Below are 17045 nucleotides of genomic sequence, written 5' to 3' on the forward strand. Positions count from 1 at the left end.
AATTACTATTCACTATTAGTTTAAAAAGTTTTACACAATCGATTCATCACCATCACCCATTTGCATTACTTTATAGATTTTTAAAATAAAAGTCAAACTTGTTTCAACATCCGACGACTATGATTAACTAACGGTATAAAATCCTTTAGTGTATTTCAATTAAATCCATATATATATATATATATATATATAATATATATATATATATATATATATATATATATATATATATATATATATATATATATATATATATATATATAATTGTCTATCTTTAATTCCGAATTATTATTTTATAAATTATGTTGTAAATTTTGTTTAAGACATTTTTCCCGCATATAAGCATTTTTAACCCAAAACATCATGTAACATGTGAAAAAACAACAACAACATACAATTAGTCATTTAAAAATACATATTTTAAAACATATATACCAACATTTTGAAGACAATACGTGTGACTCTTATTGTTTCTCATCACAAACAAGACAAAAATAGAAATTTTTTTATGTTAAATGTTAAAATGGGAATGAAACTCTAATGTGAGATGGAGTCATGGACAATCACGAAATAAAAAATATGGTATAATCTTTGATTCAAACACAAAATTCTCAATATGATTAATTATAAGTACTATTACATAAATTTGCATAACTATTGATCAATATTACTCAAGAACACCAATTTTGAGTTTTAAATCGTGATTTGGTAGTCCCAAAAAATTAATGTTGTTAAGAAATTCAAGAGTGTGAATATCATATGAACTATTATTATTTCTGTAGTGTTATATTTGTGAGTGTCCCAAGAAAATGCATCATCGCCCAAGTGATATCCTCAGAGTTCGCCCTTTGACTGATGACGTGTAATACCGTTAATCAAAGGAGAGGGAGTTCACCACTAGTCCCTGAAGATTATTCTATCAATAACTTACCTTGATCATAAGGGAGCGGTTGCCACCTCTAAGGGTGACCCAAAATCTAGGCCCAAAAATGCCTATATAAATACCTCTCCCTAGAGGGAGAAAAGACATATCTTAAGTAGTACATATCACACCTCATACGTTTATACCTAAGCACATCATTCATCTGCAGGTCCTCTCACCTCAGATGAGCAGGACCCCTAAACTACTGTAAAACACAACCAAATAGGGATTCTCTCCGTCGTGAGAAAGCGCTAACCACCATATAATGTAATATACCTACTAAGACCTTTGAGTCCCCTTGACCTTGTCGGAGGAACACACACACGTGTACTTTTTGACCAGTACATTAGCGCCCCGATAAAACTAACCCGGGTCACACCTTCGTCACCATTACCCTACTTAATGTTTCCATTCATTCCTACACCTAGCCATTTTCGGTCATGGTTAACAGGAAAGTTCCATCCCCTACGTCAGAAGGTACCAGCGGTAGCGTGGCGAAGATGTGTGCCGCCATGTACGAATCATGCCGCCATAACCAGATAATAGAAAATGATGTCCACAACACCAACAAGAGTCCAGTCCCCTAGAGGATATGGAAATCTTGGACCCTCATCTACTCTTAGACGAGATATGATGGACATATGTCCCCGAGGGATTCAAACCTCCCTCTTTGGCCAAGTTCGATGGGCGCAGTGACCCCTACGAGCAAGCCGCCTCCATCAACATGCAAATGTCCATCATATGAGCTTTATGAAGGAGAGATCCAAAATGCAACGGAATTTTAAAAAAATTCTCCTTTAGTGATCCTTACGAATGAGCATGATCAGTGATAGAATCGTTACCTCTTGTGGCGATTAAAACCTTTGATGCAGATCTAGAGAGAGATCACGAATGTTGAATGGTGAGAACGCCTCTACTCAGTCCATACGAACAAATTCTTTCAATCTCAGTGCTAGCTGCTACGAATGAAGGTTTGGAGTGAGAGAGAGAGAGAGAGAGAGAAGAGAGAGAGAGAGAGAGAGAGAGAGAGAGAGAGAGAGAGAGAGAGAGAAAGAGAAAGAGAGAGAGAGAGAAACGAAATTACAACTGCATAATGTTTATGCACAAGGGTTCTATTTATATAACCACTTGTGTGGGCTGTAATCTAAAAAAGTCCACTTAAGTGTATGTGGCCCATATCTTATAATATGCCAAAATCACTTAAGCGTGGTACCTTACCATATTTCGTATTCTACTTAAGTACATTGTACCTTACGATGTTCTACAATTCACTTAAGTGCATCGTACCTTACGGTGTTCCTTAGTTACTTTATCTCTCATCAATCCGTCCTTTTGTGTGTGACCCTGTAGGTTTTCGCGGCATTGGCAATTAAATTAAATCACATATTTAACATAATAAACAGTGAGCGGTATCTAGCAACACATCACTGCTACCCAAGACACGAAAATGTCATGTGTTCTGACAAATCCTTTTGTGATAATACTTATGTGTACAATTACCCTTTTGCCCTTATGTCTATATTGAACACAAGGCATAGACCGTGTCATCCTTGTCCAGTTCAATATTGGGCCCGTAGACATTTATCCTGTTACGCAGGATGGGAAATTCCATCTAGGTCACTCATGTCCCTCAACATGCTTCGTGGAGTACCCAGCAACTGTCTTTATGGTCATCCAGTTACGGGCAATGTTTGATCAGCAATAAGGCACTCGACTTTACATCTAGGGTCCATAGTGGTTTCAGGTCGAAGGGTGGTATACACCATTTCAGGTCGAAGGGTGGTATACACCATTATACACCATTGAGAATAACTTATGACACTTTGCATAACATTTTATATAGAATTCTCATAGCGGGTCAATCCAGTATAAATATCACTCTTAATATTCATACATATGTTTAAGACTTGATAACTCCTTATCCATGATCCATGAGATATGATCATCAGTCTATATACATAATAGTCTTAATGCTTTAATGTTATCCCACTTCACAATAAAGCTCGACTACTGATACTTTAAGAATAGTGTCCTTATGTTTAATAGGATCTCATGATTAAGTCACACTTGATACATTAAACATACTAGATATTCTAGGGACTTTATTAAACAAACATAGTAAAGAAAAATCCTTTTATTATTAATAAATAATTCGATACAAGTACCAAAAGTATTGGCCTCTAGGGCTTACACCAACAATCTCCCACTAGCACTAGAGTCAATCGGGCATACCCCTAATGCCCATAGATCTAGTATGGACATCATGCTTCTGTTGCGCATAAGGCTTTGTTAGTGGGTCAACAATATTGTCAAGTGTAGGTACTCTGCATATTTTCACATCTCCTCTATCTATTATCTCTCGAATGAGGTGATAACGTCTAAGTATGTGTTTGGATCGTTGGTGAGATCTAGGCTCCTTAGCTTGTGTGATAGCACCATTGTTATCACAATAGAGACCAATGGGATCCATAATGCTAAGAACTATGCCAAGTTCACTAATTAACTTTTTGATCCAAACAACTTCTTTTGCTGCACTTGAGGTAGCAATATACTCGGCCTCAGTTGTAGAATCAGCAACTGTATCTTGCTTCGAACTTTTCTAGCTCACAGTGCCACCGTTTAAGCAAAACACATAACCAAATTGCAATCTAAACTCATCCTTATTTGTCTGGAAGCTAGCATCGGTGTATCCAATTACAACAAACTCTTCCTGACCTCTATATATCAAGAATGGGTCCTTAGTCCTTCTCAAATACTTAAGGATATTCTTGATAGATACCCAATGAGCATCACCGAGATCAGATTGGTACCTACTCGTTGCACTTAAAGCATACGAGACATCTGGTCGAGTACATAACATGGCATACATGATAGATCCTATTGCATATTCATATGGAATCTTATTCATGCGATCCCTTTCTTCCTTAGTTGAAGGGGATTGTGTTTTTGATAGACACAAGCCATGTTGCATAGGTATGAATCCTTTCTTGGAATCATTCATATTAAAGCGTCTCAGCACTTTGTCTATGTATGTACTTTGACTTAGGCCAAACAGTTTTTGTGATTTATCTCTATAGATCCTGATTCCTAATATATAGGCTGCTTCACCTAGGTCCTTCATAGAAAAGCATTTCCCCAACCAAGACTTCACTTGTTGTAGGGTAGGGACATCGTTTCCAATGAGTAATATGTCATCTACATATAATACCAGGAAGACGATCATGCTCCCACTAACCTTCTTGTAGACACAAGGCTCATCTTCATTCTTGATGAATATGTATTATTTTACTGTTTCATCAAAACGAAGATTCCAGCTTCTGGAAGCTTGCTTCAATCTATAGATTGATCTTTGTAACTTACATATCTTTTGGGCTTCTTCTGGTATGTCAAATCCTTTAGGTTGTGTCATGTACACATCCTTAAGAAGATTCCCATTAAGGATAGTAGTTTTGACATCCATCTGCCATATTTCATAATCATGATATGCAACGATAGCAAGTAAAATCTGAAGAGATTTAAGCATTGGAACCGGTGAAAAGGTTTCATCACAGTCAACCCCATGAATTTGTTTATATCCTTTTGCAACCAGTCTTGCCTTATATGTATGTACCTTACCATCCATGTCAGTCTTCTTTTTGAATACCCACTTGCATCCTATAGGGTTAACTCTTACAGAAGGCTCTACCAAGGTCCAAACTTGGTTTGTGTACATGGAATCCATTTAAGATTTTATGGCTTCTAGCCACTTCTCAGACTCGAGACCAGTTATGGCCTCTTGGTAGGTCACAAACTCATCTTGATCCATTAGTAATACATCACCTTGATCAATTATGAGATATCCATATCTTTCAGGTAGGTGACGTATCCTGCTTGACCTACGCTAGTCTTGTTCTACTTAAGCAGGTTGCTCTTCCACAACTACTTATGTTTCCTGCTCTAATTCCTCCATAGGTGTATCAATGCTTTGTGATTATTGAATTTCTTCAAGCTCTACTTTCCTCGCACTGATTCCTTTGGAAATAAAATCCTTTTCTAGGAAAACTCCAGTTCGAGCGACAAACACTTTGCCCTCAGAAGGATTGTAGAAGTAATACCCTATTGTTTCTTTAGGAAACCCCAAAAATAAGCATTTGTCAGATTTGGGCTCAAGCTTAGTTGAAATTTGTCGTTTCACATAAACTTCGCAAGTAGGATTTCATCTATGCATCAAATGGACTAAAATATGGTTAAATAGAGGCAACTTATCAACACTCCAAAGTATCAAGAATTATCCATTGATCATTCATTGATAGGTTTGAAATAGAGGCAACCGATTTTTTTAGTTTACATAATAAGTTGAATCTTTGAATCTGAAGCTATGAGTTGAGGTTTGTACGACGCGATTGCGGGACGTCACGAGCGACGTGAATCTTTGAATCATCGTAGACAATGAACGCAAATGAAGGAAGATACATATTATCAGATTCGTCTTCTTCTTGCTAGGACCAAAACGGCGATGCGAACACGATGATGATGAAGAACGCGATGGTGATACGAATGCAATGATGCCAAGAACGCGACGAAGACGTAAAAACGATGATGATGGTTATGGCATTACAGTGTGAAGAACGAAAGCGATGCATTGTAAACTTGTCTTCAAATAAGTGTTCCCTCTGTTGTAGCTCCCGTGAAAGACGTGGAGAACAAGTGTATGCATTCTGGTTGTGCTCAGACCGGATTTGGACTTACAACACAAACATATCACTCTTCACCCCCAAAAAATTGGGCCTACACCTCCCTTAATCTATCCTTTGGGCATAATCACCATTTCTTGGCCCATCTTTTTTCTTTCTTTGGCTTTTTAGTTGTTTAGAATTAGTTAATTATGATTTTAGATCCTTAATTAATTTAATTAGGTGTTAGATTAGCCTAATTAAGTTAACTAGATTTAGAGTGTTAGCTTTAGAAATTAATTAGAGTTTTTTTAGAATTGATTAGTTTAATAGATTTGTAGAAATGGTTAGAAATATTTTTTATGAGGGATTAACCTTGATTAGAGATTAATTAGCTTAATATGTTTTAGAAATATAAATAATTAGATTAGATTAGTATTTTGGAGTAATTAGAATTTTTTAGGATTTAATTGATATTAATTAGAATTTCATGATTAGGTATCAATATTTTTGCGAAAAGACCATTTTGCCCCTTAGAAGTTCGTTTTACCATTTTTAATCATGCAAATGCATGTTCCCTTAGGAATAGCCTTTGAATTTAATTCTAACCCTTAGATTAAGATTAGTCATGATTTTCAAGTTAATTCAAACTCTCGATTCAAGTTGATCAAAAGCAATTTTGATCAACTAAATCCTTTGATCTTGTATAATCCTACAGTCTATTCATGTGATCAAAAGACCATTGATCACTTGATAAAACTCTTTCTGCAAGCTGTGGATCACGAAGCCTCAAGTCAGAATCTCAATCAAGGCATCCTAGTCATATCAAGCAGCGGATCATACAAGACATATCAAATGTGGTTCTTCAAGAGCTTGTTAATCAAGGTTAAAATTGTGTGGCATGAGCCTTGAGTACTAGAGAATGAATGAGAGTGGAGAATTCCATTAACTCATTCTGAATATCTTTGGGTACGAAATTTTTGACCCAGTTGCTCATCGTATTTACCTCTATTCATAGACTTTAGCATAATTCAAATCATATGATTGACAAATCTCTCCCTTCACAAAGCAAGCAGTGAAACAAGAAGAAGACTCTATCAATAACTTATCAATCATAGTTCATGTTGTACGACACGAGCCTTAAGAAATAGAGAATGAATGAGAGTAGAGAATTCCATTAACTCATTCTGAATATCTTTGGGTACGGGACGCTTGACTCCGTTGCTCGTCGTATTCACCTCTATTCATATAATGCAATTCGAATCAAATGATTTATAAGGTATTCATCATCACAGGGAGCAGCAAAGATCCTTTTCCAACAACTTGAAAGTTAGGATAAGAATTACATGCCACAAGCCTTAAGTAGTAAATAATGGATAAGAGTGGAGAATTCCATTAACTCATTATGGGTATCTTTGGGTACGGGATGTATGACCTGGTTGCTCACTATATTCACCTTTACTCATAGACTTTAGTGTGGTTCTTATCAAGTAACTGTCAAGTCTCTTCATATTCAATCAATCACTTATTTTGCCTCAATCATCTTGATGTCAGCCCTAGTGGGTTGAACTACGAAAGCTCTGACTTTCTCATTGCACGGTGGGAATACGTAGGCAGGAGAACCCAAATTCTTCGTGAGCTACCTTATTTATTTCTACCTTATTTATTAATCAATCATTCTTCATTCATCAATCAATACCATCTTTTTGAGATCACAACACTTCTCATTGGACTCCATGTACATCCTTTTAGGATGATATAACGGCAGTCCACCTTGTGAATCAAGAGTTGTTTGGATCGTCCCCAAACATTTAATTCATTCTTTTTCGGCTAAGACACCTGTTTACTCTTTGGTTCAAAGTCTAATTCCTTCATGGATCCAAGATACCGTTCTTCTTTGATCTCGAACTGTTTGTTCCCTAGCCAGTGATATATTGTTCCTTGTAGCCAACAATACTTTCTATCGGGCCCTATATATACCCTTTTAGGACGATATAATAACATTTCACCTTATGAACCAAGAGTTGTTTGGATCGTACTCATACATTTAATTCATTTTTTTGGCTAAGACATATGTTTACTCTTTGGTTCAAAGTCCACTCTTCCTCTTGGGTTCCCTTGATACCATTCTGGTTGGTGCAAGTTATACTTTTCATCAATTTCAATCTCTCATTTGTTTTCCTGGTTCCACGAACTACGGATGCTCTGACTTTCTCATTGCACAGTGAGAATACGTAGGCACGAGGATGCGAACCCTTGGCGAGCATAATCCTAATTATTTTTCCTTCCGCCTTAGGGCACCACTCATATCTTTCACGATCCATGATCTACCTTCAATCATAAACCACTCACCCCAGTGACATATTTCTTTGAAACCGAAATATTGTTTTCTTTGGAATTCCATATACACCCTTTTAGGATCATATAGTGGAAATTCGGATTTGTACCTAGGGTTGTTTGGCTCGTACCCAAACATTTTATTCCTTATTTTTTGGCTAAGACTATTTCCCTATATGGTACAAATTCCATTTCTCATATGGATTCCAATATACCCCTACCTTTGGTTTCAAAGCATACCTTTTTAGTCACTTGTTACCAAACCCTTCACTTCTGTGACTTTGGTCATTCATTCCATTCAACTCCAGAATGCATTCATATATTATCTTCATTCACTCCATGTGATATACTCATGTCTTTGAGCCAAATACACTACCTCATTGAACTCCATCTTGTGTCACCTCATGAACCAAGAGTTTGGCTCGTACCCAAACACTTAATTCTCATTGTTTTCAGCTATACCATATAGTGGCAGACACTTCCGGCTAATCCACATATTGATTAACGCCAATTTTACTCTTGGGCTCGTATTTCACCCCTGTTGGAGTTCAAATCAGATTATCCTTTGGTTTAGACCATACTGTTATAACAACTTCTTTTCATCTCCCATCACCAGTTCTATGAACTACAGAGCTCTGAATTCCGTATTGCACTATAAGGATAAGTAGGCATGAGGGCCCTAATCCTCACCGAGCAATTTATTTATTTCTTTTCCTTTTCCATCACTCTTTTGCGAGTAAACTTTAGATATAATACTCATTCGAGCAAGAATAATCAAAATGGTTCCCATGGGGTACTATGGATGTTAGGGGTGTTAATACATTCCCCTTCCATAACTGACTTCCTTACCCAACATATCTCTCTCCCTCGTGTTTTATCGATGTTTTCCCTTTCCTTCGGGAATAAGTAAAGTTCGATGGCGACTCTGTTGTATGTTCGAGTGTCCGATATGTTCGGGTATATTTCCGCTAGCTTCAATGATATTTGTGAAATGAATGTTGTTTTAAATATAAAGCAAAAGGGTTATAATTAAAATTATGTTGTTGTGCTTGGTCTAACACTTGGACAGTTTGTACAATTATGACCGGGCTGGTGACATGAACTACATAATCTAACCATTTTGTTCGCCGTATCCATTTCGGTTAGAATATGGGTGCTGTTTGGGCGACCCTTTTTCTTTCTTCACATTATTTCATTGTGCCAGAGTATGTTCCCTTGATATGCAAGTCAATAATCCTCTTTTTCTACCACCGAAAATCTATTTTTGTAAATATTACATAGGTTTATGACTTTGTAAACGGCGGATAGTAAGTTGGAATGATCATGTCGAACCTTTGAACATGTCGCTATGACATGGGAGCAGGGCATACGAAAGGCTTGGAATTTTCCGCAGTCGCACCAACCTCTATCTAGTTCCACTCGATAGTGTCCCCTCAACATGCCTTCATTGTGATCTATTGACACAACAACACTGTACCAACCTTTAGTACAATCAAACATTATGACCACATGTGTGTTAGCTTTGAGAGTTTCTTCTTTAATGAATTTCATTGAAGCATCACTGAACAGATGACCAAATTGTAACACTGAACTCCATTTCAAACGTCTGATTTCAAACAACGCCTCTAGCCTAAAATAGGTTGCTTGCACTAAAGCAATTATTGGTAGGTTTCAAATGCCTTTGCAGATAAAGTTTATTGATTCCACAAGATATGTTGTCATGTGACCCCATCGTTGGGTGTTGTCGTATGCCCTAGTCCATTTCTCCAATGGAATATTGTTGATCCACCTTACTGCATATACGTTTGATAATTTGATGTCTTCACGATAATGTTTGATGGAAGGTGTCATACCCCAAAAATTACCCATCATTTTTCCTAAAAAAAAAAAAAAAGAAAAAAAAAAAGAGAATTTTTTTTTAATTAATTAATTAATTAATTAATTAAATAATTAAAATAAATAAATAAATAAAATATAACAAATTATTTTGGACTTGGGTCTCCCTCAGTCCAAGCCCATTACCCACGAAATTAGTCTATAAATACTGAAGTTTCAGTAGGGGGAGTGAGACTGGGAGTTTACACTGGGAGATTCACTGGAGAAAGAAGGAAGAGAAACAAAACACTCTGAGGTTTCCTTGGAACAAAACCTTGAGGAAAAAGAAAGAGAGAGAACAGAGAAGGACGGATAGAAACTTTGGCATAGGAACCCTGCCTACCCGGAGAATTCAGAGTAAAGAAACCCTGAAGGCAGCCCATCTGCACCGAAGCCATCGCCGTCCAATTCCCGCTGCCTAACTTATTCCGATACTACAAGTGGTCAATCCCTTCAACCTTGAATTGGCAAACAGGTTTGCGTATCTCTATTGTTTATACTTTCAATTGGCCATATCTACATATATAATGTATCATGATTAAATGTTGATATATAATTTGCTTTCGTATGGGAATCTAAATACGCCTGAATACCCTGAGTGTTTGACCATGTTATTCCTGTGATAAAATGCCATAAAATTCAAAGTTCCTAACATGGGTCTGTTTTCAAATTCAAAATCCGTGGCCTTCGCTAGGCGAGGCAGAGGCGAACGAGACAGTACCTGATTCTTCTAGTCTGTTTTTTTTATGTTTTTATCATAGCCATGCATTATTCATCCTATCCTATTTATTGTTGTGATATTTCTCCGGTGTAATCTTCGATTGCACCCTGATTTGGTGTTCTGACATGTTTCTTTTTTTGAGTTTCGTAAAGGTTCACATATCCCAGGAAAAGGTTATTGGCTAGGTATTCCACTTTATTTGTGGGATACCCTTGTGGAGTTTCACCCTAAATTAATTTTTAATGTATTAATTTCTAATGTATTAATTTTTTAATATATTATTTTTAATAATTTTAATGTGGAGTTTCATCCTAATTATATAATTAATTGTAAAACTTTGCCTTTGAATAAGTGATCTTGGACCTCTCTTTGTTGCCTTACGATTACGATATTACGGTCATGTCCCGCGAACGTGGGGATACCCTTAGCAAAGACCCTTCGGTTAAATCATCATAAAATAAATTATAGTCCCTCGGATGTTGCCTTCGAATATACAACTTTGTCCCTCGATGACCCTCCGATGTTGCCTACGGTTAAAAGATGATAGTCCCTTCGAATGCTAAGGTATCCTCGTAACTGTTGCCTTCAATGACCAATCGATGACCCTACGATGACCCTTTTACATCCAAAGGATAAAACTACTTATTTCTCAATAATAAGGACAGTTTTACCCTCATAAGGATAGGAAATACTCATAAAGACCTTGGGTCGGTATAACTCTTAATTGCTGGCTCACAACCTAAAACATTTTTTCACACCTCACACCTTTCAAAATACCTTCAGAAAATCACCACTTGGTATACATTCATACTAGAATCATTACCGAGTTATATTTTTCTAAACAATTTTCAAAACTAAACGAGATAATCACTTTGTATACATTCATACAAGAATCATTACAAAGTTAAATTCTCTTTCCAAAACAATTTTTCTAAACAATTCACAAACACTTTTTTTCAGACAAAAATAATATAAGTGATCGAGCAATTAAGAGCCCATGGATAACCATGGATACAAAGGGTGCTAACACCTTCCCTTTGTATAATGTACCTCCCGAACCCAAAATCTAAATTAAGGTCTTTCCTGTTCTTTTCCACCTTTCCTTATTGGATAAAAGAAAAGTCGGTGGCGACTCTTGCTAACCGCGACATTGCGATAAAAAGCAAAACACAAAAAGTCCAGTTCACCGTATGACAGAACTGGCGACTCTGCTGGGGACCTTAAAAAGAGAGGTTACCTTAAAAACAAGATCACTTATTCAATTTGTCTGATTTATTTTTAAGGGATTGCTTGGGTATGTTATGCTTGAGTGAAAGATCCTACACCCGGATCTAGTGTACCTTAGGTAAGTAGCAAGAGATCATCGCGACTGTCCGGCGTATACTGGAATGGTCAAAATGATGGCTACGGTTAATGTGGCACTTTGGATGTCCTGATGTTCCTCATGTTAGTTGAGGAAATATTTGGCATTCGCGTGGTGTCATAAAAGCATTAACCAGACCTTAAAACCCTAATTGACTCATCCTGGCCATTAGAAAGTAGTGAGATAACTGGCTTCGGTTCCGACTGGAGTTGGTTGAGACTCGATACTACACTCTTTGAGATTGGACTTTAGGGAAGCTTCGGTCAACCACTTGGTGTTGCACTGAAGTGGACTTAAGGAAAGGTCAATGATTTGAGATCCTTCTAGAACCCGGTTACTATTCTAAGACAGGTTGAACCAACCAAACTTCAGTGGGGAGGGTATTTACCTATGGAACTCACGCAAGCCTTAAAACCTAGGAATGATTGTTGTGTGACTTGCTTGTGCTTGTTATTTATCTAACAACATGACATCATAACAACATAACATCATAACATCATGGCATTGTACTAACCATTTCAAGGATTTAGGGATTTAACTCTGCTAAAAAAAAAACAGAAAAAACAAAAACAAAAGCAAAAACAAAAGAGAAAAGAAAAAAAAAAGCTCTTTTTGTTAGTTTATGCAAAGTTAAATCCCGAAAGTCCTTGAAAACATTTCATACATTGCATTGCATCGCATAACAGGTATTCTAAAGGATCAGTGTTCTCACGATTTTCCTATCAAACAGATTCCAACAGATTCCAGCAGATTCAAACAGATTGAACAATGGCTCTCGAACAAACTGTCAAAGATCTCCAGGCCCAGAATGCTCAATTCCAGGAAATGATGCTGAGCTTATCTAAGGGGCAGGAAGAACTGAAAGCTCTTTTGATGGAGAAGAAGAAGGACCAGAAACCTGTGGGTTACATCAACCCGGGGAGAAGGCTTAAGGGACAGGTTACAGGAGTCAAGATTAGAATTCCGAAGGATTCAGAAGAAGAGACCGAGAATGATTCGGAAGATGAGAATCCTAATCTCGTCAATTCTGAGGACGACGATGAAGATTATGAACATGAACAGTACTCTCCGAAGGATGATAAGTACAAGTTGCTGGAAGAACGTATGCTAGCTATGGAGGGGCAGAAAGTGCCCGGTCTGGATTTCGAAAACTTGGGTCTGGTCTCTGATGTGGTCATTCCCCGCAAATTCAAGGTTCCCATTTTCACTAAGTATGATGGTGCCTCTTGTCCTCAGATGCATCTAAGGGCTTATGTGAGAAAGATTCAGCTGCACACTACTGATAAGAAACTGTGGATCCATTTCTTCCAAGAGAGTCTGTCTGGCACACAGTTAGAGTGGTATTATCAGCTTGAGAGCTCTAACATCCGCACATGGACTGATTTAGCAACAGCTTTCTACAAGCACTACCAGTATAATTCTGAGTTAGCGCCTACTCGGCTACAGCTACAAAATATGACTATGGGCTCTAAAGAAAGTTTCAAAGAATATGCTCAAAAGTGGAGAGATTTGGCTGGCAGAGTCAAACCCCCTATGACTGATCGAGAGTTAGTGGACATGTTCATGGGTACACTGACTGGCCCATTCTACAGCCATCTACTGGGAAGTTCCTCGTCAGGTTTCACTGAACTTATCTTGACAGGTGAACGGGTTGAAAGCGGCATTCGAAGTGGAAAGATACAGGCAGCTACTTCTGCAAGCACCAAAAAGTCCTATCAGGGAAAGAATGAATCAAATGCTGTGTACAGTGAGAGGAAGCATAACAAGAAGAATCGTGACCATACTGTTGGGGCAGTTACAATTGCCGCACCGCCATCTCAGAACTTCCAACACAGACAAGACAGGTCGAGAAGACAGTTTACCAAGATCAATATGACTTTAACCCAAGCACTGCAGAGTATGTTAAAGGCCAATTTGATTACCCTCAGAGGCCCTCCTGCAAATCCCAACACTACTTCTCCTCGTTATAATCCCAACGCCAGGTGTGCCTATCACTCCGATAGCCCCGGGCATGATACGAATGATTGCTGGTTGTTGAAGAACAAGATTCAGGATATGATCGACGCTGGAGAAATTGAATTTGATCCTCCGGCGACCCCCAATGTCATCACAGCACCTATGCCTAATCATGACCAGAATGTTAATGTTGTGGACGACAATTCTCACGTTACTGACGTTGCTGATTTAGCATCTCCTCTCCTGATCATTAAGAAGAATTTATTGCAAGCTGGTTTATTTCCAGGTTGTGCTGAAGGTTGCGATCTCTGTGTACTCATTGTTTGAAGTTGAAGAACGGTATTCAACGGCTGATGGATGATCGTACAATTCTATTTGAAAGGGTTCCTAAGGTGGACAACTCTATTGAAGAGGTATCTGTGATTGCTAGGTCCAAAGCTCCAGTGAAGATTACCGCTACTAGAGTGCCTGTGAAGATTACCGCTGAGCCCAAAGTGGCTCCCCTGATTATTACCGCACCTGGCCCCGTGCCATATTCCTCCAGCAAAGCTATTCCGTGGAACTATGGAGGCGACGTTTACATCCATGGCATAAAGCAGGTTGGTAGTTCTGCTAATCCTAATGATATTGTGGGGACTAGTAAAGTTACTCGAAGTGGAAGGATCTACTCCCCAGAAATCTCACCTCCCGCTCCCGAAATTCGAGGAAAAAGACCAGTCAATCCTCCTCAGTCAGAGACATCGGTCGAAGTTACTTCTGAAGATGTTGCCAAACAGGAAATGGAAGAGATGCTGAAAATCATCCGTAAGAGCGATTTTGATGTAGTGGAACAATTGGGGCATACTCCGTCTAAAATCTCAATGTTGTCCTTGTTATTATCCTCTGAATCCCATGCCAATGCATTGATGAAATTCTTGAAGACCGCTCATGTGCCTCAAGAAACATCCGTCGATCAATTCGAACATTATGTTGCTAATTTGACTGTTGACAATGGCCTAGGCTTTTCCGATGCTGACCTGACGCCAGCAGGAAAGAATCACAATAAAGCTCTGCATATCTCCATCGAGTGTGAGGGGATCACCCTGGCTCACGTGTTGATCGACAACGGCTCTTCCTTGAATGTGCTCCCGAAAGCTGTACTCGATAAATTTGACTACAAAGGCATTGAACTGAAACCTAGTGATGTTGTGGTGCGTGCTTACGATGGTGCGAAGAGTGTTGTCTATGGTGAAGTGGTTCTCCCTATCAAGATAGGACCTCAAGTCTTCAACACTACCTTTCACGTGATGGACATTCGTCCCGCCTACTCCTGCTTGTTGGGGCGCCCTTGGATCCATGGGGCAGGTGCGGTAGCTTCGTCGCTTCATCAAAAGCTGAAGTATCCAATAGCAGGCATGGTTGTCACTGTATGTGGAGAAGAAGAGTATATTGTCAGTAGTGTGCAAGCCTTCAAATACGTCGAGATGGATGGTGAATTCTTTGAGACTCCTTCTCAGTCATTTGAAGTGGTTCCTCCACCCAGTCCTGTCCTTAAGCCAACTCCCCTTGTGCCCAAGGTTGTTCGTGCTCCCCCTGTCATGATCTCTCTGAAAGATGCTCAAGCCGCGATTGAAAATGGTGATCGTGCTGGTTGGGGTCAACTGATCAATGTACCGTACAAGTCTGATAAAGCTGGCCTGGGGTTTAACTCTGGAAAGATAGTCAAAAATCAGATTAATGCTATGGAAGATGCTGATAGTGATTGCGACTTGGATAGCTGGATTTTCCCAACAATTGGTGACGGACTCAACAATTGGAAGACTGAAGACATTATCCCGATTTCCTTTAGTCAGGAGTAATTGTTATTGTTTATTCTAGAATTGCAAATTTTAATTTTCTTTTACAATCAAACTTCTTAAAGCATTGTGTCTATGCCCGAGGCACAATGGCTAATTTGTTAGGGGTTTGTCATTTTCATAAGCATATTCATATTCAATAGATCAATGGACTTTTTGCATTCAAATATTGCGCTCTTTATCTTTCCTGTCATTTTTCAAACAAGCTATGTTTCTTGCACACACTCACGTAACAATTTGCCGATCCATATCCACTCTGGATCCTGTTGGTAATGACTCTGCTACTGTTCATTATGACTTTGAAAATCCGATCTACCAAGCCGAGGATGGAAGCGAGGAAGATTGTGAAGTCCCTGGAGAACTTGCCCGACTACTGCGAGAAGAAAAGACTATACAGCCGCATGAGGAATCAATTGAAATTGTAAATCTGGGTACTGAAATAAACAAGAAAGAAGTCAGAGGTTTCTTGGGGCACTCGAATTACATTGCCCGATTCATTCCACACTTGACTGCTACCTGCAAACCCATCTTCAAATTACTGAGACAAAATCAAGAGATGGTATGGAATGATGAATGCCAAGAAGCTTATGACAAAATCAGGAAATATCGCCAAGAACCTCCAGTTCCGATGCCACCAGTTGAAGGAAGACCTTTAATTACGTATTTGACCGTGTTAGAAAATTCAATGAGGTGTGTTGGGGCAACATGACGAGTCTGGTCGAAAAGAGCATGCCATATACTGCCTTAGCAAAAGGTACCGACTGTGAAACAAGATACTCACAGCCCGAGAAAGCTTGCTGTGCTTTGGCCTGGGCTGCTCGCCGACTAAGACAGTATATGTTGAATCATACCACCTTATTGACTTCTAAGATGGATTCTATCAAATACCTATTTGAGAAACCTGCTGTCTCCTGAAAGAGTTATCACTGACAATGGTACTAATTTGAACAACAAGATGATTACTGAACTCTGCACGCAGTTCAAAATAAAACACCATAACTCTTCTCCGTACCGGCCAAAGATGAACGGCGCCGTGGGGACTGCTAACAATATCAAGAAGGTCATGCAAGAAATGACAGTAACATACAAAGACTGGCATGAGATGTTACCCTTTACTCTTTACGGTTATCGCACTTCAGTGCGCACTACGACAGGGGCAACTCCGTTCTCTTTAGTCTATGGAATGGAAGCCATCTTACTAGTGGAAGTTCAGATTCCCTCTCTAAGAATCATGAAAGAGGCGGGCTTAGATGAAGATGAATGGATTCAGACTCGACTCGATCAGATAAATCTGATTGATGAGAAGAGACTTGCGGCTGTTTGTCATGGGCAGATATATCAGAAATGCATGACCCAGGCATTTAACAAAAGAGTTAAGAGACAG

Source organism: Lathyrus oleraceus, chromosome 5, assembly GCF_024323335.1.
Source record: "Lathyrus oleraceus cultivar Zhongwan6 chromosome 5, CAAS_Psat_ZW6_1.0, whole genome shotgun sequence".
Classification (NCBI taxonomy): Eukaryota; Viridiplantae; Streptophyta; class Magnoliopsida; order Fabales; family Fabaceae; genus Lathyrus; species Lathyrus oleraceus.